Raw genomic sequence first — 25,950 nt, 5'->3', positions numbered from 1 at the left:
CCATCAGTTGAAGGTCAAAGCAGAGGATATCCCTAAAACCGTGTTTAGGACAAGATATGGAAATTACGAATTCACGGTAATGCCTTTTGGTCTAACAAATGCTCCTGCAGCATCCATGGAACTTATGAGTCATGTATTCAAACCATATCTCGACAAGTTTGTGGTTGTTTTTATAGATGATATCCTATTATACTCACCAAGTGAGGAAGAACATAGAGAGCATCTGCGTCTCAATTTGCAGACTCTGCAAGAAAAGGAACTCTATGTCAAATTCAAGAAGTGCGGAATTTGGCTAAAAAGTGTGGCGTTCTTAGGCCATATAATCTCAGAATTAGGGGTGTCCGTAGACCCTAAGAAATTAGGGGCAATTAAGGACTGGCCACAACCAAAAACAGTGACTGAAATAAGAAGTTTTCTGGGTTTAGCTGGCTACTATAGAAAATTTGTGGAAGGATTTTTTTCGATGGTCATTTCTCTCACCAAACTCACTAAGAAGAATTCAAAATTTATTTGGAATGAATCATGTGAGAGACGTTTTGAAACCCTGAAGACAAAACTGGCATCTACACCAGTACTAATTCTTCCTGAGGATGATAAGAACTTCACTATTTACAGTGACTCTTCAAAGGGAGGGTTAGTGTGTGTGCTTATGCAAGAAGGTCATGTAATTGCTTATGCCTCACGGCAATTAAAACCGTATGAGCAGAATTACCCAATGCATGACTTTGAATTAGCTGCAGTCGTATTTGCGCTCAAAATCTTGAGACACTACCTTTATGGAGTAAAATGTGAAGTATTCACCGATCACCAAAGCCTCAAATACATATTCACCCAAAAGGAATTAAACATGAGACAAAGAAGGTGGATATAACTTCTAAAGGATTATGATTTGTCAATCAATTATCATCCGGGTAAGGCAAATAAGGTGGCAGATTCATTTAGCCAAAGGAACTTTGGGAAAGTGAGCTTATATTCGCTATCAGCGCAACCAGGCCTTTGAGAAACAATCAAATTGAAGAAAAGCCAAGATTCATTTACCCTCAAAATTTAAAAAACAAATTCAAGAAGGAAAGGCCCCAGAATTTCAGATTGATGAAAATGGTATTCTCTGGATGAAAGGAAGGTTATATGTGCCAGACATCGATGGGATTCGTGAAGAAGTAATGGCCGAGGCACATAAATCGAAATTTTCAGTACATCCAGGAAGCACCAAAATGTACAGAGACCTGAAAAATAATTACTGGTGGAATGAGATGAAGAGTGTTGTGGCTGTCTTTGTTTCAAAATGCTTAACCTGTCAACAAGTCAAGGCGGAACATCAACGGCCTGGAGGACTTCTACAACCGTTGGAAATACCAAAATGGAAGTGGGATAAAATCTCCATGGACTTTGTAGTAGGACTACCAAGATTCAAACAAGGTCACGATGGGATCTGGGTAATCATTGACAGATTTATCAAGTCTGCACATTTCTTGCCGGTGCGGATGAATTACAACCTAGATAAACTAGCCACCTTGTATATGGAAAACATATTGAGACTACACGGAGTCCCGGCGTGTATACTGTCTGACAGAGATCCAAGATTCGTATCAAGATTTTGGAAAAATTTCAAAAGGCTATGGGAACCAAAGTCACTCTCAGCACGACCTATCATCCGCAAACTGATGGCCAAACCGAGATGACAATTCAAACCCTCGAGTACATGTTGAGGGCATGCGCGCTGGATTTTCATGGAAATTGGAGTGAGAAATTACCATTGATAGAGTTTTCTTATAATAACAGTTACCACAACAGCATTGAAATGGCTCTGTATGAGGCATTGTATGGCCAAAAGTGTAGATCACCTCTATACTGGGATGAAGTCAAAGAAAAGGCTATTACTAGACCAGAGCTTGTTCAAATAACCATTGAAAAAGTCGCCATAATAAAAAAAAAAACTCAAGAAAGCTCAAGATAGACAAAAGAGTGGGCAGATTTGAAGAGAAGACCGTTGGAATTGGAGGTCAGTGAAAAAGCATATGTCAAGGTCTCTCCTATGAAAGGAGTGGTTCGATTTAGTAAATCCGGAAAGTTAAATCGAAGGTATGTGGGACCGTTCGAGATACTGAAGAAAGTGGGAACCTTAGCCTGCCGACTAGATTTGCCACCTGATATGACCCGAGTACATAACGTTTTCAACATCTCACAATTGAGGAAATATGTCCTTGACCCGATTCATGTACTCAAAGTTACACCGCTGATGATTGAAAGACATCTGAATGAAGAACTCAAATATGAAGAGGTCCATATTCGAATAATGGACACAAAAGATCAAGTGTTGAGACACCGGAAAATCCCACATGTCAAAATAATATGGTCAAATCATACCGAAAGGGAAGCAACTTGGAAACTGGAAGAGAGGATGCATACACAATACCCTCATCTGTTCAAAAGATCGAGCTGATCCAAGTTTTGAGGATGCAACTTTAAATAATAAGGGAGGGATGTGAGAACCCGGAATTCCTGAAGCGAATCACGTAAGAAATAAAAACTCGAAATTAAGCTTAAACTAAGCTCAAAACTTTCGTTCTAATTATAAAACTCGAATATGAACTTAAATTTTCAGCTAACCTAACTCAAGAAAGTATCTCCAAAGCTCGGGGATTAGCTCAACGGCAAGCCAAGCTGCAAATAACCGCATCTATCGAAGAGTCGTCACTGGAAGAGTAAAACCCCAGCACAAGGCCCCGATCTTTCAGCTCATGGAAGCTCAACCATGCTTGTCCTAAAAAGAGAGCTAAAGGTTTGGACAAACTCATTATGCAAGAAATGACCATTGAGATACCAATGAGAGAGCTAAGGGAAGATCTAAAGGTTTGGAAAAATTTATTATGCAAGAAATGACCATTGAGAAAACCAATGAAGGAGCTAAGGGAGGAGCTAAGAGTCTAGGACATATTTATGATGCAGGAAATGACCTTTGGTGCTTAAGTTAACCTTGACCACATGTACTCCATTGCTTGGGCTCCAAGGGGACGGCATAGGGGTACGGGAAAAGGAAAAAATTCTCCTATAAATATTAACCCTACATGCATGAGAAAACCATCCCAAAAATCCTCAAGAAATTCGGTGTTCCCCTCACCCTAAAAGCTCTCGGCCGAAATCAAGGAAGGAAAAGGGAAATCTCGTGTAATTCTGTCTGGCCCCCACTGGGGGGTATAAAATCATGTTCTGGCCGGCCCCCATTGGTGGTTATAAAATCATGTTCTGTCTGGTCCCCATCGGTGGGTATAAAACCATGTTCTGGCCTCACCCCTTAGAGGACTAACATATTGGGGACAATTTGACCATGGAAATGAGATGAGTAACATTGTTGTGTCTGTTTTTGAATTGTTCTGAAATGAACTGATTTGCTTCTGAATTGCTCTAAATCATTTTGTAACCTCTGTCTCATTTTCGATTCGTTTCTGTTATGATAAGTTAAAGGTAATAAGCTTGGAAAGTCTGTTAAAAAGATGTTTAAGAAAACTAAGTTCTATATGTATCACTGAAAATCGATCAACCCTCACTTGCTGAGTGTTTCCTAAAACACTCACCCCTTACAAATTTCAGATAAAAATGAAGAGCAAACAAATGAGGAGGAGCAAGAAGCCTTCTGGGGATGGTGATCGAAGAACAAAAATCAAGAATCAAGGTCATTTTACTTTCCTTTTGTTTAGTTTCCGCTTCCGCCAAACTCTGATGTAATTTTTTTGTCAATGTAAAGACAAAATTTTATTTTTGAGAAAGACTGGTTATTTTTCATTCTGATACAAGGCTAAATTGTTTTCAAGTAATTGTTAAACAATGCCGTATGTCAGCGACGCTTCAAACACGGGGCGTGACACTCATCATGTAAAACCTAACATAAGAAGTACATACATATACAATCACATGCATAAAAATGACTTTTGCTAAAAATAGAATTTTCCATGCAATCATGAAACATTCCAAAATATACAACTTTTTAAACCATGCTTACATATGAACATTTTCCATTTAAAATCATATTTTTTTTTATGTAAAGTCTGATCCTCGAAAGTGACATCATTCATTCGATTGATCAATCTATAAATCATAGTACTAGGTCGCCGGATTCAACGTCCACTTTTTCGACGATCCCACCGACTATAATAAAAATAACTTCACCGTTTACTTTTTCAACGGATCCATTATCATTGAGATCCCCCCTGACGGTTCACTCCCTTTTCATTGCAAGTTCATCGTTCCTGTTTTCAACGGATTCCTTACTACTTTTTCGTCAAAATCAATTCACGTTTATTAAAAATATTTTTCTTTACTTTATCATTTCATAAAATATTCATAACTTTCCATATTCTTTAAAAATTCCCAAAAATATGCTTTATATCATTCATATACGTTGATATTGCTACAAATAACATATACGTGTAAAATACGTTAAAACTAATAAAAATAGCATGTATCATGCATATACTTTAAAACTTCTAAATTAAAACATTTTTCAAGATTTGGAATTATTTTAGGAAGTTGCAAACCGCCCTTGACTTTCCTTGAACCGACCGCTCACGATTCATCGCTATACGTACCCGGACGACCTTAAACTTTGACTCAAGGAGACAACTTGATTTTAAAACTTTAAAAACACCCAAAATATCCAGTAGCTTGCTGGAAATTCAAGCTTAGAACATATATTTCAAAAACGACTCGATTCGCCTACCAGATGACTCTTTTATTACCGTTTTTGGTTAAACAAATGACCAGATTATTCTTTCGACTCGAACCAACCCACGAACAAACCTTTATTAACATCCTAAGACTCAATATAAGTTGCTGGAAGTCCCCAAACCCAATCCAAAACTTAAAACATGGATTTAGAATTTAAACTAGGCTCAATTCGCTCCTATTTTGACACGTTCGGGCAATTCACGACCCGAACGAACCACGACTCGAAACGACCTCGAACCAGGCCCTAAATCACTTCCATAGACACTAAATAAGACTATGGACAGGCCCTTTTATTCACAGACGCGATGCTCAAGGCTCTGAAGCTCACGCACCAGAAACACGTAAAACGCATCCTCACACTCACCTTGGCTTCCTCGCGCACCAGCTAATGTACTAATCCTTGGCTCACCATTTGGCCCATATCAGCCGCTCACCAAGTCCCTAAGGCACGTCGCTAGCGCCTGTATCAGCCCTTAAACCAAACCCTCATCCCTAAGAATCCCCACGCACCAAAAAAGCACCACATGTGCATGTTTGTGGTGTTTCGGCTACAACGCTCAACCAACCCAACCAAGCACTAACCTAACCTTCCCTAGACCTTCTTAAGACCCTTATCGTCCTTTTAAGACCACAACTAGGGTTCCATGTAGCCCCCATGGCCGTTTGATCCCCCAATGCCATGCCCCCTCCCCTCGGCATGCACGCGATAGGCGTGCAGGGACCACAGCCCCCTTGCGGCTGTATGGTTCACCTTTTTGTCCCTTCAATCCTCTTTCTAAAATCTATACCAGCCCTTGAATACCTTCATTTGCTTCCTTTCCTCAACAATTTTTAATAAACATCAACAATCTTTTATGGAAACATGAGATACACATACATGATATTAAAAACAATCACTTTTATAAAATTTTCAAACACATCAGCATACATGCAATAATATGGATTGAATTTTACTTGAAAAAGGATTTGAAAACATGCCTTATTCTTTTATTCTTACGATATACGAGTGACGGCGCTACGAGAAACGAGGTGCAAATATTTTTCCTTCCTTCCTCTCCCCTATGTGTAGAACCCGTAAATTGGACTGTGTATAAGCCAATTTAAATTAAAATGAATTTATTGCAGGAAATATTTTTCGGGATTGTGTTTGAATTTAATGAGTCTACTTTTAAACTTGTTAGGCTTATATATTTTTTTTAAACTTTAATTAACAAATAAAGGGCCATTAGTTGAATTTTTAATCATTTAATTATCGTACAAGTGGTGACCCTATATCAATTATTCTTTAAACCAACCGACACCCTCTTCTTCATTCCTCTTTATTCTCTCGGTTCCAACCATTTCCCCACCACCTTTCCTCTCTCGTTTCATTATTTAATCCATCAGCTAAGGTCTCGGATCTTGATTGTCTTGCAATAAAGAATTTCTTCGGCTTTCGGCTCGATTCCCTCCCGCATTCTGCATCATTCAGGCACGCATTGTATCTTTGTTTCTGCATCACATATGCTGTATACATGCTGTTAAATGTTACTTTTTTGTGTGAAAATCTCGATTTTTGTTGTTCATTCAATTGTTTTTGTTGTGGCTCACGGTTTTGATAATTTGTGCAAGGGGCTGCTGGGATGGGTTGTTAAGAGTCTGATATTAGTGTCACGTTGTGTTTGGGAGAGCCATACCGATCAGGGTTGCTAGAAGAGGGAAGGACCGAGAGTTAGCGGGGTGGTGCTCGTTGGGGCTGTGGCTCGCGTGGGGTAGGACGGGCGGTGCAGAGGCCGAACCAAGTCCTAGACCAGGCCATATGGGGTCTGATCAGTGGCTGAGGAAAGCCTGAGTGCTGCTGGTACCACTCCTGGGACATACCGATCGTGTGAAGGAGTAAGGGCCGAGTGGAGCTTTTGGCGTGTCGGTGAGGGAGCGCGGCTTCCAGCATGCATGGGATTTAATTCTTGAGTTGAATCATTCCATGGTGAGTCTGAGACAAGGCGTAAGATGACACTACGCTGCTGGAGCCACCCTGGAACCGAACGCTCGTAGGGAGACGTAGTGAGACGCGATTTTCGATTGTTGCATCAAGCTAGCAATGCGCTTGTTCGGGCTTGCATGGCACAGTTTCCTCGAGTCCAGTAGGTCCCTTAAGTCCATAAGATGAGTTAGGAGGGGAGGCCGATTAGCTGGAACCACTGGTAGTGAGCTAGGGACAAACTGTCGGCAATTAATTTTTAGGAGGGGGTTGGCAGTTGATTGGTGATGGGTGATTGGTGATTGGTGGCTATCTTTATGACAGCCACGATATGCGTATGGAAGGAGCTCTATAAATAGAGCTCCTCTCCCCCTGATTCTATCATCCCAAAGTTCCTTCAGCTCTTCTCTTGAGCATCTCTTCTTCTTAGAGTGTATAATTCTATAATATTTGTGAGGTGTTTTGTTCTCCTATATTAAGAGACTGTGTGTTCTCTTTGGAAACACAGTGAGTGAGTTGTACACCACAAAATATTATAGTGGAGTTCTTTTCATCTTGCCCGTGGTTTTTACCCTAATAATTTTTTAGGGGTTTTCCACGTAAATCTCGGTGTCCAGTTTATTCTTTATTTTCGGGTTTTATTATCTCAAATTCCGCACGTGGGACCAACAAGTGGTATCAGAGCCTTGGTTTAAAATTTCTTAAAATTCTGAGTATGCTCTGTGGTTGTAGCCTAGACTGATCTTCCACATCAGAAAAGTTTTTTTGAGATTTTTTATTTAAGGCGGGATTATTTTGTCCGGTCTACTAAAATTGTTGTAGACATAATGGCGGGAAGGTACGAGATAGCAAAGTTCAATGGAAGCAATTTTATGCTGTGGAAAATAAAGATACAAGCAGTTTTAAGAAAGGAGAATTGCTTGGCGGCTATTGGAGATAGACCCGTGGAGATTGCGGATGATGGAAAGTGGAACGAGATGAATGATAATGATGTTGCCAATTTACACTTGGCTATAGCTGACGAAGTTTTGTCAAGTATTTCTGAGATAAAAACAGCCAAAGTTATCTGGGATACTCTGAGAAAGATGTACGAGGTTAAGTCGCTACACAACATGATTTTCTTGAAGAGAAGGCTTTATACTCTTCGGATGGCGGAATCCTCATCGATGACCGACCATATCAATACATTAAATACTCTATTCGCCCAACTCACTTCCATGGGGCATTAAATAGGGGAAAATGAACGTGCGGAGCTTCTAGTTCAAAATCTACCAGATTCATATGATCAACTTATCATTAACATAACCAACAATATTCTTATGGGCTTTCTAAGATTCGACGATGTTTTAACTGCGGTTCTCGGAGAAGAAAGCCGACGCAAGAATAAGGAAGATAGGTTGGTATCCTCGAAGCAGGCAGATGTGTTACCGATGATAAGAGGAAGATTTATGGACCGTGACTCCAGTGGGAGCCAAAGGCGAGGTAGATCAAAGTCGAGAAGTAAGAAGAAAAATATTTACTGCTTTAAATGTGGCGGTAAAGGGCACTTCAAGAAAGAGTGTACGAGTATTGAAAAAAGTTCTCAAGGAAATGTGGCCAGTACTTCAGGAAGTGGTGAAATATTATTCAGCGAAGCGGCAACAGTTGCAGAAGGCAGACACAAATTTTGTGACACATGGATAATGGATTCAGAAGCGACGTGGCACATGATGTCTCGGAAAGAATGGTTTGATCATTATGAACCAGTCTCAGGAGGATCTGTATTCATGGGAATGATCATGCCTTGGAAATCACTGGGGTCGATACTGTCAAAATTAAAATGTTTGATGGAACCATTCGCACCATACAGGAGGTACGACATGTGAAAGGACTGACGAAAAATCTTTTGTCCTTGGGGCAATTGGATGACATCGGGTGCAAAACTCGGATCGAGAACTGGATAATGAAAATTGTGAAAGGCGCGCTTGTAGTTATGAAGGCGGAAAAGGTTGCTGCAAATCTGTATGTACTTATGGGAGAAACACACAAAGAGGCAGAATTAGATGTTGCATCAAATAGTTCAGGAGAAGAATTAACAGTGTTATGGCATAGAAAGCTCGGGCATATGTCAGAATGGGGGTTGAAAATTCTCTCAGAACGGAAGCTGCTGCCGGGACTTACGAAAGTATCACTATCCTTTTGTGAGCATTGTGTTACCAGTAAACAACACAGATTAAAGTTTGATACTTCTACTACCAGTAGCAAAAGCATATTGGAGCTGATTCATTCGGATGTTTGGCAAGCACCGGTTGTATCCCTAGGAGGAGCGAGATACTTTGTCTCGTTCATTGATGATTTCTCTAGGAGATGTTGGGTGTATCCAATCAAGAAGAAATCAGATGTTTTCCAGATCTTCAAAGATTTCAAAGCGCGGGTTGAACTTGATTCTGAAAAGAAAATCAAGTGTTTGAGGACTGACAATGGAGGAGAATATACCAGTGATGAGTTTGATATATTTTGTCAAAATTAGGGCATCAAAAGACAATTCACGACGGCTTACACACCTCAATAGAATGGAGTGGCGGAGCGGATGAACAGGACCGTGTTGGACAGAACAAGAGCTATGTTGAGGTCTGCGGGGCTAGAAAAGTCATTTTGCGCGAAAGCAGTCAAAACCGCTTGTTATATTATCAATCGTTCTCCTTCAGTGGCGATTGATCTGAAGACTCCGATGGAGATGTGGACTGGGAAGCTGACAGATTATTCTCATTTGCATACATTTGGAAGTCTGGTGTACGTTCTGTACAATGAGCAAGAAAGATCAAAGTTGGATTCGAAATCCAGAAAATGTATCTTCTTGGGTTATGCTGATGGAGTAAAGGGGTTTCGCTTGTGGGATACTACTGTTCACAAGCTTGTCATCAGCAGGGATGTTATCTTCGAGGAAGATAAAGTAAGGGAGACAAAGGCACACCGAATTCAGAAACTACTATTTTTCATGTGGAAAATAAGACGGACGAAGGTCAAGTTTCTTGTGAAGCAGTACCAGAGAACGAAGAACAAGAACATGTTGAGTCTGAGATTTCCAATGTGAGGCAGTCAACTCGAGACAGAAGACCATCAGGTTGGCTTTCAGATTATGTCACTGAAAGCAACATTGCATATTGTCTATTATCAGAGGATGGTGAGCCATCGAGTTTCCACGAGGCTACTCAAAGCTCAGATGTATCATTATGGATGATAGCAATGCAAGAAGAATTGGAGGCATTAGACAGGAATAAAACTTGGGATCTTGTTACACTACCACGAGGAAGGAAAGCCATTGGAAACAGATGGGTCTATAAGATCAAACGTGATGGCAATAACCAAGTGGAACGGTATCGTGCTAGATTGGTGGTAAAAGGATATGCTCAGAAAGAAGGCATTGACTTCAATGAGATATTTTCTCCTATGGTTCGACTTACAACAGTCAGAATGGTGTTGGCATTGTGTGCGGTGTTTGACCTACATCTAGAACAGCTAGATGTAAAAAGGGCGTTTCTTCATTGAGATCTTGAAGAAGAAATCTATATGCTCCAGCCAGAAGGTTTTGCGGAAAAAGGCAAAGAGAACTTGGTTTGCAGGTTGAACAAATCTATGTACGGTCTCAAACAGGCGCCGATGTGTTGGTACAAGAGATTTGATTCCTATATTATGAGCCTTGGATACAACATACTGAGTGCAGACCCTTGTACATATTTCAAGAGGTCTGGTGATGATTATATCATTTTGCTGTTTTATGTGGATGACATGTTGGTAGCAGGCCCCAACAAAGATCAGGTCCAAGGATTGATGGCACAGTTGGCTAGGGAATTTTATATGAAGGACTTGGGACCAGCAAACAAGATTCTAGGGATGCAAGTTCACCGAGACAGAAGTAACAGAAAGATTTGGCTTTCCCAGAAAAATTATTTGAAGAAAGTCTTGCAACGCTTCAACATGCAAGATAGTAAGCCAATTTCGACCCCTCTTCCTGTTAACTTCAAGTTATCCTCTGAGATGTATCCTAGCAGTGAAGCAGAGAGGATGGAGATGTCTCGAGTACCGTATGCATCAGCAGTGGGAAGTTTGATGTTCGCCATGATCTGTACAAGACCGGACATTGCTCAAGCAGTGAGAGCAGTTAGTCGGTATATGGCGAATCCTGGACGAGAGCATTGGAGCACTGTTAAGAGGATCCTTAGATACATTAAGGGTACCTCGAATGCTGCATTATGTTATGGAGGATCAGATTTTACACTCAGGGGCTATGTCGATTCAGATTATGCAGGTGATCCTGATAAAAGGAAATCTACTACTGATTATGTGTTTACACTTGCGAGGGGAGCAGTAAGCTGGGTTTCAAAACTGCAGACAGTTGTGGCGTTATCTACAACAGAGACAGAATACATGGCAGCTACTCAAGGCTGCAAGGAGGCAATATGGATTAAAAGGTTATTGGAAGAGATCGGGCACAAACAAGAGAATGTTCTTTTGTTTTGTGACAGTCAGAATTCCTTGCACATCGCAAGGAATCCAGCCTTTCATTCCAGGACGAAACACATTGGAGTCCAATTTCACTTTGTACGGGAAGTAGTAGAAGAAGGAAGCGTGGATATGCAGAAGATCCATACGAAGGACAACATAGCTGATTTTCTGACCAAGCCAGTAAACACTGATAAGTTTGAGTGGTGTAGATTCTCAAGTGGCCTAGCAGAGACGTAAGAAGCAGATAATGGCAAGATTGAAAGGATGTGTGGAGATGTGTTTGATTCCCTATCAAATCTCCAAGTGGGAGAAATGTCGGCAATTAATTGTTAGGAAGGGGTTGGCAGTTGATTGGTGATGGGTGATTGGTGATTGGTGGCTGTCTTTATGACAGCCACGATATGCGTATGGAAGGAGCTCTATAAATAGAGCTCCTCTCCCCCTGATTCTATCATCCCAAAGTTCCTCCAGCTCTTCTCTTGAGCATCTCTTCTTCTTAGAGTGTATAATTCTATAATATTTGTGAGGTATTTTGTTCTCCTGTATTAAGAGAGTGTGTGTTCTCTTTGGAAACACAGTGAGTGAGTTGTACACCAAAAAATATTATAGTGGAGTTCTTTTCATCTTGCCCGTGGTTTTTACCCTAATAATTTTTTAGGGGTTATCCACGTAAATCTCGGTGTCCAGTTTATTCTTTATTTTCGAGTTTTATTATCTCAAATTCTGCATGTGGGACCAATACAAACAAGGAAGGTGGCACAATTGAGGAGAAATTTAGGAACTACCGAAACTTCCTAGCGGATGTGTACTTATGGCCGAGAGTTTGAGGGATTATTAGGAGTATTTTAAGGCTAGGCATGTGGTGTAATGTGAGAGGACCGAAAGAATTTAAGTAAGTGGAGCCATGTGTTGGATTTATGATTGTGAAGAGGGTAGGTGGTCGTGTGTTCTTTCAAGGGCAACAATAAATTTTTGGCCGAGAAAGTTACGACTGATTTTGAGGATTTTAGTGTGATAATTGTATTTTTTAAGTTGGGTAAAATTTGGGGAAGTTTTGGTTCGATTCGAGTTAAAACCGGGACCTCGGTTTTAAGTTTTAAAACAATTCAGTTAAGTTTTGAATTTGGTTCGAGTTTATGAGTAGGGATGCTTTTAAATATGTTTTGGGACATTTTTAATGGTTTGGTAAGTTTTGGATCAAAATGATGAGTTTTGGATTTATCCGGGATTTAATCGCCGCACGAAAAGGTAATTAAAGAATTAATTGAAACACCTAGAATTAAGCTTAATAAAATTATGAAAAATTATATTTAAGCTCAAATAATTATTAAAAGTCTAAGTTTTTAATTTGGGAATTTTATGCTAATGTTTGGTTTAATTCGGGATTTAAAACACATTAATATGTGGTTTTTAAATATTAATTTAAGATTCATCGATTTAAGCCAAATAAAAATATGGAAAAATTCTTCTAGGCTTAAATAATTATTTGGGACATGTTAGAGTAAATGGAATTAAGAAAAGGTCAAAAACGTGGAATTTTACGTCTAGAGGCAAAACAATAATTTTTGGGTTTCCAAGGGCAAATATCGATCATTTTGCACCCGGGGTGAGATTTCGGTTATGGCAGCATCCTGAGCACAAATTCATGTTATTTTAAATGTTCATGCATCACGTTTACGATTTTTACGCTATTATAATAATTATGGTGCATGCTTGGTTTAAAGGAATTAAGAGAGAAAAAGTGAGAAAGTGAAGAGAAATCCGTCTCCGGCGCGCCGCGTCATTATTTCGTTTGCTTTCTGTCAAAACAAACCAAGGTGATGCAAACGTGGTTGATCAAGCACCAAAGAAAGCATGAGAGTCGTTGGAGTTGCCCGAAGGACCTATAACGAGGGGACGAAGCAAGAAGTTTAAAGACGAACTTCAAGGACTCATGATGAGTTATCAAGGAAGTCCTACAAGTTGGATGTATAAATTAGAGGATGTTTGGAATCACGGGAATGATTTTGGAGGTCTTTGGAGTGTTATTCAAGTGCAATTGCCAAAGGTCCAGCGCACCCGCGCTAAAACAAAGACCGCACCCACGGTCCAATTGCCGAAGGTCTAGCGCACCCGCGCTCAAAACAGGACCGCACCCGCGTTCATGTTTATAAAAAAAAATTAATTTTTTTCCTGAAGCCTGACCGCACCCGCGGTCTAGTCTGCAGCGCACCCGCGGTCCAGTTCCGTTTAGAATTTTTTCACAACTTTCTTTATGACTTTTTGGCACTACTTTTCATGTATTGATTATTATATATTCAATGTATATGAATGAAGAACGAACCAATTCAGATTATAACAAATTATTGGAGATTTCTCTCAATTTGCAAGGCTTGTGCTTTGTGTTTATCAAAATCAAACTTATCAAAGATTGTATCTTTATGGCGTTTGTCGATTGTTCTTCGCACGGATTGTCAAAACAAGTTCTTTGAAGGTTCGTCTGAAATTCAATTGTTTTATCGTTGATATTTGTTACTAAGTTATAATCGCTTAGAGGTGAATATCACAAAATCGTTACTTGTTTCAAAAGATCGGGACAAAATAATCGTTCCTTGTTTGTCATTGAATTGAGGGTGCGATTTCTATATCCGTGCTTGCCTTTCATTTGTACGAGGATTCGTATCATTTGATATCAGAGCTTTGGCTTATTGAAATCAAGTAAGTATCTTGTTCTTCATTTTCAGATCTTTCTAAAAATCAAATAAAAATTTAAATATCCGTTCTGTTATCAGATCTGTGTTATCCTTGTGTTTCTATTGTCATATCTATCAAAAACAAAACAAAAATTCATTCTGTTATCAGATTTGTGTTATCCTTTGTTCTATGTCAAGATCTGCGTTATTTCTATCATCCTTTGTTATTTGATAATCCAGAATTCTCGAAAAAAATTTGTTCTGTGTTATTCTATCGTTCTTGTTTTTGTGCAATCCAAGTGAGACAGTTGGAAGTGTTCACAAGTTGAATCTTGTTAGTTTGATAAAAAAATATATATATAAAGATTGAGCACACCTTTGAGAGAACTATCAAATTCGAGTGAAAAAAATTTGAGTGCGAGTGTTATTTCTTTGGAGTGATCGTGAGAATTTGGGTGAGGAAAATCTTTTATTTCTACTAACATTTTATTGCAGGTACAAAATATGAAATTAAAATGGAGAGGGAAGTAGGAGAGAGTTCTAACCAGGGGTTGTCTAAGGTTCAAATGGAGGCGTTATTTGGGCATTTTAGTAGAATGATGAGGGCCGAGTTGGATCCTTTATATGAGAGGTTGGATAGGCTTGAAGTTAGCACTAGTGAAAATAAATCTAAGCCTAAAGGGTTGGGTAGAGTTGAAGAAGAAGAGAATGATTATGATTTGGAAGGAGAAGAGGAGAGCCAAAACGAGAATTGGGGTATAAGCGTAAGAGGTAGAGGATTTGGTAGGGGAAGAAGAGAAGCCTTACGTGGTAGGTACGATGATGGGAATAAGGAAGATAATAACATAGGTAGCATTAAGATGAAAATTTCGTCGTTCCATGGTAAGTCGGATCCAGATGCTTATTTAGAATGGGAAAAGCGAGTTGAATTTGTGTTTGATTGTCACCATTATTCCGAACAAAAGAAGGTTAGGTTGGCCATTGTTGAATTTGTTGATTATGCACTTACTTGGTGGGATCAATTAGTGACCACTAAGAGAAGATGCAATGAGAGGCCTATAGAAACTTGGGCGGAGATGAAAAGCGTAATGAGGAAGAGGTTTGTACCAAATCACTACTATAGAGAAATGTTTAAGAAATTACAAACTTTGAGACAAGGTGTGAAGAGTGTTGAGGACTACTATAAAGAATTGGAAGTAGTCATGACTAGAGCAAACATAGATGAGGATAGTGAGGCTACTATGGCTCGTTTTCTGTGTGGTTTGAACAGGGAAATTCAAGACCAAGTGGAGCTTAGACATTACTTGGATCTAGATGAAATGGTGCAGATGGCGATAAAAGTTGAGCAACAACTCAAGAGGAGAGGAGTTGGTCGTACCACACAAGCTGGGAATACATCAACACCTTGGCGTTCCAATGTTGTTAAACGTGAAGAAAGCAAGGTAGTGGTCAAGCCCAAAGTTGACATTAAACAGGAGGCGCCTAAGCAGGGAATGCAAGGTAAACCTGAAACTCCTATTAATCGTTCTAGAGATATTAAATGTTTTAGGTGTCAAGGAGTTGGACATATTGCTAGCCAATGTCCCAATAAAAGGGTGATGGTGTTGAATAATTATGGGGAGTATGAATCTCAAAGTGAGGGAGATGATGGAGAGGATGAAGATGAGATGCCTGCATTAGAGGATCCTGATGAGGGATATGAAGCAGTTGTGGGTGAGGCATTAGGGACTAGGCGTATCATGAGTGCCCAAGTCGAAGAAGAGGAGATGAATCAGAGGGAAAACTTGTTCCATACTATATGTTTTGTCAGTGGCAAAGTTTGCAACATTATTATAGATGGAGGAAGTTGTACCAATGTTGCTAGTCTTGAAATGGTGGAAAAATTGAGCTTGCCTACTTTGAAACATCCCCAACCATATAGGCTACAGTGGTTGAATGACTGTGCCGAAGTGAAGGTGAACAAACAAGTTTTGGTTGCGTTTTCGATTGGGAAGTATATTGATGAGGTGTTGTGTGATGTGGTGCCAATGCATGCTTGTCATATTTTGTTAGGGAGACCATGGCAATATGATAGGCAAGTGACATATGATGGGTTTAGAAATAAATATTCTTTTGTATTCAAGAAAGAACCCATTGTTTTACTCTCTTTGTCCCCAAAGCAAGTGTTGGAGGACCAATTGAAAAAGAAGAAAAGAGATGAGGCCAAAAGAAATAGTGAATTAAAAAGTGAGATGGCCTTTGAAAAGAAAAATGAAATGGCTAAAAACAAAAGTGATAAAAAAATGGAGATAGCCATACAAAAGAAAAATGAGGAAAAAGAAAATGAGAGGAAAGAGGCCAAAAAGAAAACATATATGGCCCAAAAGAGTGAGTTGAAGCAATTGATGCACACACATGAACCACTTGTGTTGATTGTTTATAAGGAGACCCTCCTTAATACAAGTGATATAGCCGGGTCCCTTCCGAGCATTGTAATTTCACTTTTGCAGGAATTTGAAGATCTATTTCCGGAGGAGCTACCTCAAGGATTACAACCATTGAGGGGGATTGAGCACCAAATTGAATTGGTACCCGGAAGTGTATTGCCAAATCGTCCAGCTTACAGAAGCAATCCGGAGGAGACTAAGGAGCTACAACTACAGGTAAGTGAGTTGTTAGATAGGGGTTTTGTGCGTGAGTCCATGTCTCCTTGTGCTGTACCTGTTTTATTAGTTCCTAAGAAAGATGGCTCATGGCGTATGTGTGTAGATTGTAGGGCAATCAATAATATAACCATCAAGTATAGGCATCCCATACCTAGACTAGATGATATGTTAGATGAATTGCATGGTGCTTGTATTTTTAGCAAGATTGACTTGAAAAGTGGTTATCACCAAATTAGAATGAGGGAATGTGATGAGTGGAAAACGGCTTTTAAAACCAAGTACGGGTTATATGAGTGGATGGTCATGCCTTTTGGCTTAACTAACGCTCCTAGTACCTTTATGAGGTTGATGAATCATGTCTTGCGTGCTTACATAGGGAAATTTGTTGTGGTTTATTTTGATGATATTCTTGTGTATAGCAAAGATTTAGAAGAACATGTTGAGCATTTAAGACTTGTACTGATAACACTCAGGGATGAACATTTATATGCTAATCTTAAGAAATGTGATTTTTGTACAAGCAAACTTGTCTTTCTTGGTTTTGTGGTAAGTTCACAGAGGATACAAGTGGATGAGGACAAGGTAAGTGCTATTCGATATTGGCCAACACCTGCTAATGTTAGTCAAGCTCGAAGCTTTCATGGTCTTGCAAGCTTCTATAGAAGTTTATAAAAGATTTTAGCACACTGGAGGCACCGATGACGGCGGTGATTAAGAAGAACGTTCCATTCCATTGGGGCGAAGAGCAAGAGAAGTCTTTTAATATTATTAAACAAAAGTTAATTAATGCGCCTTTACTTGTTTTGCCTGATTTTTCTAATACTTTTGAAATTGAATGTGATGTTTCAGGTGTAGGTATTGGTGGTGTTTTGATGCAAGGAGAACGACCAGTGGCGTACTTTAGTGAGAAACGCAATGGAGCAGCGCTGAACTATCCAACGTATGACAAGGAGTTGTACGCGCTTGTGAGGACTTTGGAGGTGTGGCAACACTATTTGAGGCCTAAAGAGTTTGTGATTCATACGGATCATGAGTCTCTTAAGCACCTTAAGGGGCAGCAGAAGTTGAACAAGCGGCATGCCAAGTGGGTTGCATTCATAGGTACATTTCCCTACATCATCAAGTACAAACAAGGTAAGGAAAATGTAGTGGCTGACGCACTATCACGAAGGTATGTACTAATCTCTACTTTGGAGTCTAAAGTTTTGGGGTTTGAGCATGTGAAGGAATTATATGTGCTAGATGAGGATTTTAAGAATGTATTTGAAACATGTATGCATGGTCCACATGACAAATTTTATTTGCATCATGGTTTCTTGTTTAAAGAAGATAGGTTGTGCGTCCCTAGATCATCCATTCGTGAATTACTTGTTAGGGAGGCACATGGGGGTGGCTTAATGGGCATTTTGGTGTGGCTAAAACTTTGAGTTGTTTGCATGAGCATTTTTATTGGCCACATATGAAACGTGATGTTGAACGTGTTTGTGAAAAATACATTACTTGTAGACAAGCTAAGTCTAGAACACAACCACATGGATTGTATACACCACTTCCTGTTCCTATTGAACCTTGGGTTGATATCTCTATGGACTTTGTTTTGGGGTTGCTTAGGACTAAGAAGGGGAGAGATTCAATATTTGTTGTTGTTGATAGATTCTCTAAGATGGCACATTTTATTGCTTGTCATAAAACCGATGATGCATCAAATATTGCGGATTTGTTTTTCAAAGAAGTCGTTAGGTTGCATGGTATGCCTAGGACTATTGTGTCTGATTGTGATGTTACATTCTTGAGTTACTTTTGGAAAACTTTGTGGGCTAAACTTGGCACGAAACTGATGTTTTCTACTACATGTCATCCTCAAACGGATGGACAAACTGAAGTTGTTAACCGAACTTTAGGAACACTTTTGCGTGCTATTATTAAGAAGAACTTAAAGAATTGGGAGGAATGTTTACCGTTTGTTGAGTTTGCTTATAATTGTTGCGTGCATTCTACTACAAATTATTCGCCATTAAATTGTATATGGTTTTAATCCTTTGACTCCGTTGGATTTGATTTCTTTACCTGTGAGTGAAAGGTTGAATATGGATGGCAAGAAAAAAGCTGAATTTGTTAGGAACTTGCATGAGAAGGTCAAGAATAACATCGAGAAGAAGAATTTACAATACACGAAGCAAGCCAACAAGGGAAGGAAAAAGATGGTTTTTGAAAAGAGAGATTGGGTGTGGTTGCACTTAAGGAAGGAAAGATTTCCAGAGAAGCGACGTTCAAAGCTTTTACCTAGGGGTGATGGACCATTTCAAGTAATTGAAAGGATCAACGACAATGCATATAAACTTGATCTGCCAGGTCAGTACAATGTCAGTTCTACTTTTAATGTTAGTGATCTTTCGTTGTTTGATGTAGGAGATGATCAAGATTTGAGGACAAATCCTTTTCAAGAAGGGGGGAATGATGCAAACATGGTTGATCAAGCACCAAAGAAAGCATGGGAGTCGTTGGAGTTGCCCGAACGACCTATAACGAGGGGACGAAGCAAGAAGTTTAAAGATGCACTTCAAGGACTCATGATGAGCTATCAAGGAAGTCCTACAAGTTGGATGTATAAATTAGAGGAGGTTGGGAATCATGGGAATGATATTGAAGGTCTTTGGAATGTTATTCAAGTGCAATTGCCGAAGGTCCAGCGCACCCGCGCTAAAACAGAGACCGCACCCGCGGTCCAATTGCCGAAGGTCTAGCGCACCCGCGCTCAAAACAGAGCCGCACCCGCGGTCATGTTTAATAAAAAAAAAATTAATTTTTTTTCCGAAGCCTGACCGCACCCGCGGTCCAGTCTGCAACGCACCCGTGGTCCAGTTCTGTGTAGAATTTTTTCACAACTTTCTTTATGACTTTTTGGCACTACTTTTCATGTATTGATTATTATATATTCAATGTATATGAATGAAGAACGAACCAATTCAGATTATAACAAATTATTGGAGATTTCTCTCAATTTGCAAGGCTTGTGTTTTGTGTTTATCAAAATCAAACTTATCAAAGATTGTATCTTTGTGGCGTTTGTCGATTGTTCTTCGCACGGATTGTCAAAACAAGTTCTTTGAAGGTTCGTCTGAAATTCCATTGTTTTATCGTTGATATTTGTTGCTAAGTTATAATCGCTTAGAGGTGAATATCACAAAATCCTTACTTGTTTCAAAAGATCGGGACAAAATAATCGTTCCTTGTTTGTTATTGAATTGAGGGTGCGATTTCTATATTCGTGTTTGCCTTTCAATCGTACGAGGATTCGTATCACAAGGCATGTTTATATTTTCTTTCACTCTTCAATCAAGCCATATAGATATTTTTAAATATCGCAAGTACATGATTTTAATGGAAGAAGATCGAAATTGTTCATATTTAATTATGTTAGTTAATTATATTACGTGCAAAAATATTCATTTTGAGATTTATGCGATATTGCTTGTGGTCACTTTATTATCATGATTAAATCCGGTCGCCAGTTATCGGTCCGGTCGTCAGTTACCGGTTATGAGAGCATTACTAAGTCCTGTCGCCAGTTACAGGTCCGGTCGCCAGTTACTGGTCAGTTCAGTTGTTTCACCCAGTACTATGGCAGTAGTCTGATCAGACGTACATTATTAAGTCCAGTCGCCAGTTACCGGTCAGCTCAGTTCAGTTCAGGGACCACTTACGTAGACCATAATCTCACCAGAAAATTATTACATACTATTTCATTACAGGGCTCCAAGGAGTAAACATTTCCACCTATGATTTTCAGTTCAGTTATGCACGTATTATAATTACTCATGATCAGTTATTTTCACTTTATGCCTCATGACATGATATTTCCACTTCGCATGAGATTTTATTATTATTATTACTTGTTATCTACGATATATGCATGCTGAGTCTTTAGACTCACTAGACTTGATTGTTGTAGGTACTCATGATGTTGGGATCGAGGGCGGGGACCAGTGAGCCAGCTCGAGTCGGCAGTAGTAGGACCCGAGGACCTCAGTGCAGCATTTACTATTATTCGATTGCGAAAAAATTTTAATTATTGTTGGAAAAACTTTTTACTGTCACTTCAAAAATGTTAATTTCTTCCGCTGCCACTTTGAACATCAAACTTTATTTATCAGTTCATTTATGAATGAGGAAATTTTAATTATTTAAAAATAAAATTTTTAAATTTTCCGCAAATTTCCAAGTAAGGATTTATAGTCCTTTACAGCTGGTATCAGAGCCTATGTTCTTGTAAAGGGTTGTACTACTACTGACCACGAGAAGCTCACGAAGCCACGTCTTTGGTCTGTAAGTTTTACATTTCAGCATTTTATTTAAAGCATGAACCATTTTAACAGCATGATCTCATGAAATATTTTACGTTCAGATTTCAATTATTCAGTCTTTATTTAAATTTAAATAAATTATGGAATTATGCATGCTAGTTACGTATGAGTTATATATGGAACAATATGCCCCCTAGACGCCATGTTGGATGCCCGAGAGGTGGTGGTGAGCACTGTCATGAGGACGGCGAGGATCAGAGGCAAGAGAGGCAGGGACCTCCACCGGATACGAATGCCCAGATGCTAGCTTGGATGAATAGGTTCTTCGCACAGTTTGCGGGGAACAATGCCGCAGTGGCAGCTAGGCCGACAGGGCCTGAGGCTACTTACGAGAGATTCATGAAGATGCGTCGTAAGGATTTTTCAGGGACGACGGACCCTATGATTGCCGAGGGCTGGATCAAGTCCCTCGAGGTTATCTTCGAGTTTATGGAGCTTTGAGATGCAGACAGAGTGCGCTGTACCACCTATTTATTCGGTGGAGATGCCCGCTTATGGTGGGAAGGAGCATCCAAAGCCCTGAACTTGGCTACACTGAGCTGGACACACTTTACGGAGGTATTCTACTCCAAATATTTTACTGAAGAGGTGCGCTCCAGGTTGACTACAGAGTTCATGACCCTGAGGCAGGGAGATTCTACTGCCACGGAGTTCATCCGTAAGTTTGAGAGGGGTTGCCATTTTGTGCCCCTTATTGCAAATGATGTGGGTGCCAAGCTGAGGCACTTTCTGAATGGCTTGCGACCGATCTTACGGCGAGATGTTAGGGTAGGTGGCCCTACTACTTATGATGTTGCTATTTCCAGAGCTCTAGCTGCAGAGCAGGATCAGCTTGACATTGAGAGAGACCGTCAAGGAAAGCGACCATTCCATGCACCGCACCGTCCTCCTCCTCCTCCTCAGCAGCAGCAGCAGAATAAGAGACCTTTCCACGGTCCACCCAAAAACAGATGCCAGTAGCAGCACCAGCGGGGACGCGCAGTCCCTAAGACCTTTGAGCACCCAGTGTGTCCCAAGTGCACTCGCCGCCATGCTGGAGTATGTATGTATGGCTCAGGGAAGTGTTACAAGTGTGGTAGCCCAGACCACGTGCTGACGCAGTGCCCTCAGAGGAACCTGCCTACCCAAGGCAGGGTGTTTGCTCTCCATGCAGCGGAAACGAACCCGGAGACCATGCTTTTGACAGGTACCTTTAAGCTTTAAATTAATATTTAAATTTCAATGTTTCGGGATCGGGATTAAGATTTTGAACTTAGAAATTGCGATAGGATTGCATGCTCTACTCAATATTGTTTTGGGGAAACTAGGCTAAAAGAACTCTGACCTTTGCGTGCCTATAAGCTTAGCTCTTGTGATTATTGGATTCAACTTAGTGTTCCGAACTTTCAGGAAGAATTTTCATAGCTGGCTCAGCTACCAAAGCCCTGATAGATTCAGAGGCTACCCATTCATTTATTTCAGAGGTCTTTGCGAACTTTCTCAAAGTTAAGATCATCGGGCTAGATGTAGCCTATTCGGTATCCTTGCCTTCCGGAGAGGAGATCACAGCCACCAATGTGATCCGAGACATAGACCTTGAGTTGCATGAAAATATTGTTTATGCGGATCTTATCTTATTGCCGATGCCAGAGTTTGACATCATTCTGGGGATGGACTGGCTATTGCGGAACAGAGTTTTGATCGACTTTTAGCAGAGATCTATTCTAGTCCGACCGCCTGGAATGACGCGGTTCTTATTTGAGCCGGACAGGTATTTTCCTTTATCGCGCATTATTCCTTATGTCCAGGCTAGGAAGCTCATGCATAGAGGGTGTCGGGCATTTTTAGCAACTTTTATATCTGTCCCCGAGGCACCCAGTCAGTCATCTTCAGATGTTCCGATTGTTAGAGATTTCCTAGACGTTTTTCCTGAGGATGTCTCTGGTATGCCACCCGAGAGAGAGGTGGAGTTTTCTATCGAGCTTATGCCAGGTACAGCTCCGATATCAAAAGCACCATACCGACTTGCACCGACAGAGATGGCAGAGCTTAAGAAGCAGATTCAGGAACTTCTTGACAAGGAGTTCATTCGCCCAAGTTTTTCACCATGGGGCGCACCAGTCTTATTTGTGAAGAAGGATGGCTCTATGAGACTTTGTATTGACTACCGAGAGTTGAACAGGGTTACAGTGAAAAATAAATACCCACTTCTGAGGATTGAGGATCTGTTTGACCAGTTGCAGGGAGCTTCGATTTTCTCTAAGATTGATCTGCGTTCAAGTTATCACCAGTTGAGGGTGAGAGAAGCCGATGTTTCGAAGACAACTTTCAGGACTCGTTATGGTCACTACGAGTTCCTTGTGATGCCGTTCGGTTTGACGAATGCGCCAGCAATCTTCATGGATCTCATGAATCGCGTATTTCAGCCGTACCTTGATCAGTTTGTGATAGTGTTCATAGACGACATTCTCGTCTACTCCAAGAATCGGGAAGATTACAGCAGGCATCTGACCACAGTGTTGCAGACAGTGCAGAAGCACAAATTATTCGCAAAGTTCAGTAAATGCGAATTCTGGTTAGAGAAAGTGGCGTTCTTAGGCCACATTGTTTCCAGCAGTGGCATTGAGGTAGACCCAGCAAAAGTTGCAGCAGTCAGAGATTGGGTTGTGCCGCAGAATGCATCAGAGATCCGCAGTTTTCTTGGACTAGCAGGATATTATTGGAAGTTCATTAAGGGATTCTCCTCGATTGCAGTTCCACTCACAGCACTGACAAAGAAGAATGTGAAATTTGTTTGGAGCGGGCAGTGTCAGAAGAGCTTCGATACTCTGAAGCAAGCTCTTAGCTCAGCACCAATTTTGGCCGTGCCGTCAGGGTCCGGTGAGTTTGTTCTTTATACCGATGCTTCGAAGTTCGGCCTTGGCGCCGTATTGATGCAGCATGGGAAGGTGATAGCTTATGCTTCTAGACAGTTGAAAACCCATGAGAAGAACTACCCTACCCATGATCTAGAGTTGGCCGCAGTAGTTTTTGCCTTGAAGATTTGGAGGCACTATCTGTATGAAGAGAAGTGCCAGATCCTTACCGACCACAAGAGCCTCTGAAAGCGGACCGGTTACGGAGGCCGGAAACGCAACGGAAGCGAAAAATTAAAATTTTAAGAGCAAAATTTCGGCCCCCATGAAAAATGGTTTTGTGCAATATTTACAAAAACAAAACATACATAGGATGTTTTTAGAAATTTACCTATCAAATCCTTAGAGTTGATGAAATGGCTCCAACTTTGTTTAAAATAACAAAGCTCTTGTTTTGGTAGAGAAATCTACAAGCTCCTTCTTTTCCCCTTCAAGAATAAGGCCCACCACTTGGCTATGTAAATCCCCTTAAGATTTGCACTAGAAAAACTTAAGGATTTATCAAAGAGAAGAATTTTTCTCCAAGAAAATGAAGAACAAAAGAAAGAAAAATTTGAGAGAAAAATCCCTCAAATTTTCGGCCAAGGAGAGATACAAGTGAGGGAGTGAAGTCTAGACTTGGGTGTGGGAAAAGTGGAAAAAGATATTCCCCATGCCATGCATTATTTTATTAAAAAGTATTGAAGTCTCTTCACCTCCCAAGCATGCAAACCCTACATGTCTCACTTATATATTATATGGTTTTTAACACATTAAAAAAACATAGACTAAATTTTATTATCTCAAACACATTTGAGATAAATTAAATATTACTTGATTTTACTCAAGTCCCACTAGTTAAATAATTATTTAAATTGAGCTCTACAAGACTCAATATTATTTAATTAATTCAACACTTGAATTAATTTAATTATTTAGACTCTACTTAGTCCACTAGTGTTTAATTAATTCAACACTTGAATTAATTTAATTTAGTCCACAACAATGTTTATGAAAATCACAATTTTCAACTACATTATTTACTTGGCCAAATTTCAATCTTAGGAACACTTCCATAAATTAAAATTTATATTTCTCTCATAGAAGTCATACTTCTAATTTTCTTTACGCTTATAAACACATTTATAAGCCGTTCAACACATTGAACTATTTTACTTCTCCTCGGGATTTACAAAGCAAGTACTTGTGTGGCCCTCAATGGTTCATTGATACAACTAGCCGTGGGTTCACATCTCTATGTGATTCGGACTAAACATGTCCTTATATGAGCATACCCCAATTGCTCCATTCTTACTTATCAACTCCTTGATAGTAAGAACGTCAGAACTCAAGTCTGATAGTACCCAACCAATCACGTTAAACGCCTAGCAGCATCGCTTACGTGATTCCCTAGGTATCACATGATAGTGCCTGCAAGAACCATTCAATTATGGTTAGCGTACAGTACGGTCCCTTCAACTCATATATCCCGACCGATTCGACAACTATTGGTTTATCGAGAGTTGTCAATGAATCGATACTATGTGTCATGTCGTGGTTGCATCGATGGTGTAATCTATGAAACCCCTTTCATAATTACCACCATACTCTGATCAGAGATTTCAACCCACACATACATGATAAACACATAGGATATCCATACCCGTAGGTAAGCGGTGAATCCCCGACTACAATGCATCGACTCCTATATGTTTCGCCGTAACACCCAACCTTGCCACCTAATGACCCCATAAGAGTCGGTAAACAAGTCAAAGTGAAACGCTAGCACATAGAGTCTCAATGTTGTCCCGGGTCATAAGGACTAATTCTGTACAACCATAAACCAGGACTTTTCCACTCGATAAGTGAGAACCACTTGGAAAGTCCTTTTATGGAGGGTTGTTCAGTGCACTCTACAAGGAGCACCTATCTGCATGCTCGGACATCACAATGTCCCCTACCAATGAAACATGGTACTCACATCGCAGATACTAGTCTCTAACTCGAGCGGCCTTTATCCTTCTTAGTGGCGGCTGAATCGACTAGGAACAGTTTAGAATATACAGTATTCCAAATATGAGTTTCATGATACTCATCATATGAGCATCTCATATTCTTTCTACTATTTGTATATTCAAGGACTTTATCTATGCAACTAGCATGGGTATAAAGATAAAGATGCGCCAAATTAATAAATTCAAATATTATTAAAATAAAGATTGTTTA

The 25,950-nt window shown here is 40.0% G+C and overlaps 1 long non-coding RNA gene across 1 annotated transcript; it reads left to right on the top strand.

The window, feature by feature from the left end:
* The first annotated feature begins 6,050 nt into the window (after positions 1–6,050).
* On the top strand, positions 6,051–22,071 carry LOC140827587 (uncharacterized). The gene is made up of 3 exons (XR_012116993.1): positions 6,051–6,196; positions 12,895–12,987; positions 20,440–22,071. It is a non-coding gene; the product is annotated as an uncharacterized lncRNA (long non-coding RNA).
* The last annotated feature ends 3,879 nt before the right edge of the window (positions 22,072–25,950 follow it).

Source organism: Primulina eburnea, chromosome 3 (genome assembly GCF_022965805.1).
Source record: "Primulina eburnea isolate SZY01 chromosome 3, ASM2296580v1, whole genome shotgun sequence".
Taxonomy (NCBI): Eukaryota; Viridiplantae; Streptophyta; class Magnoliopsida; order Lamiales; family Gesneriaceae; genus Primulina; species Primulina eburnea.
The sequence above is the reverse complement of the archived record's forward strand: the minus strand, read 5'-3'. Positions and strand labels throughout refer to the sequence as shown.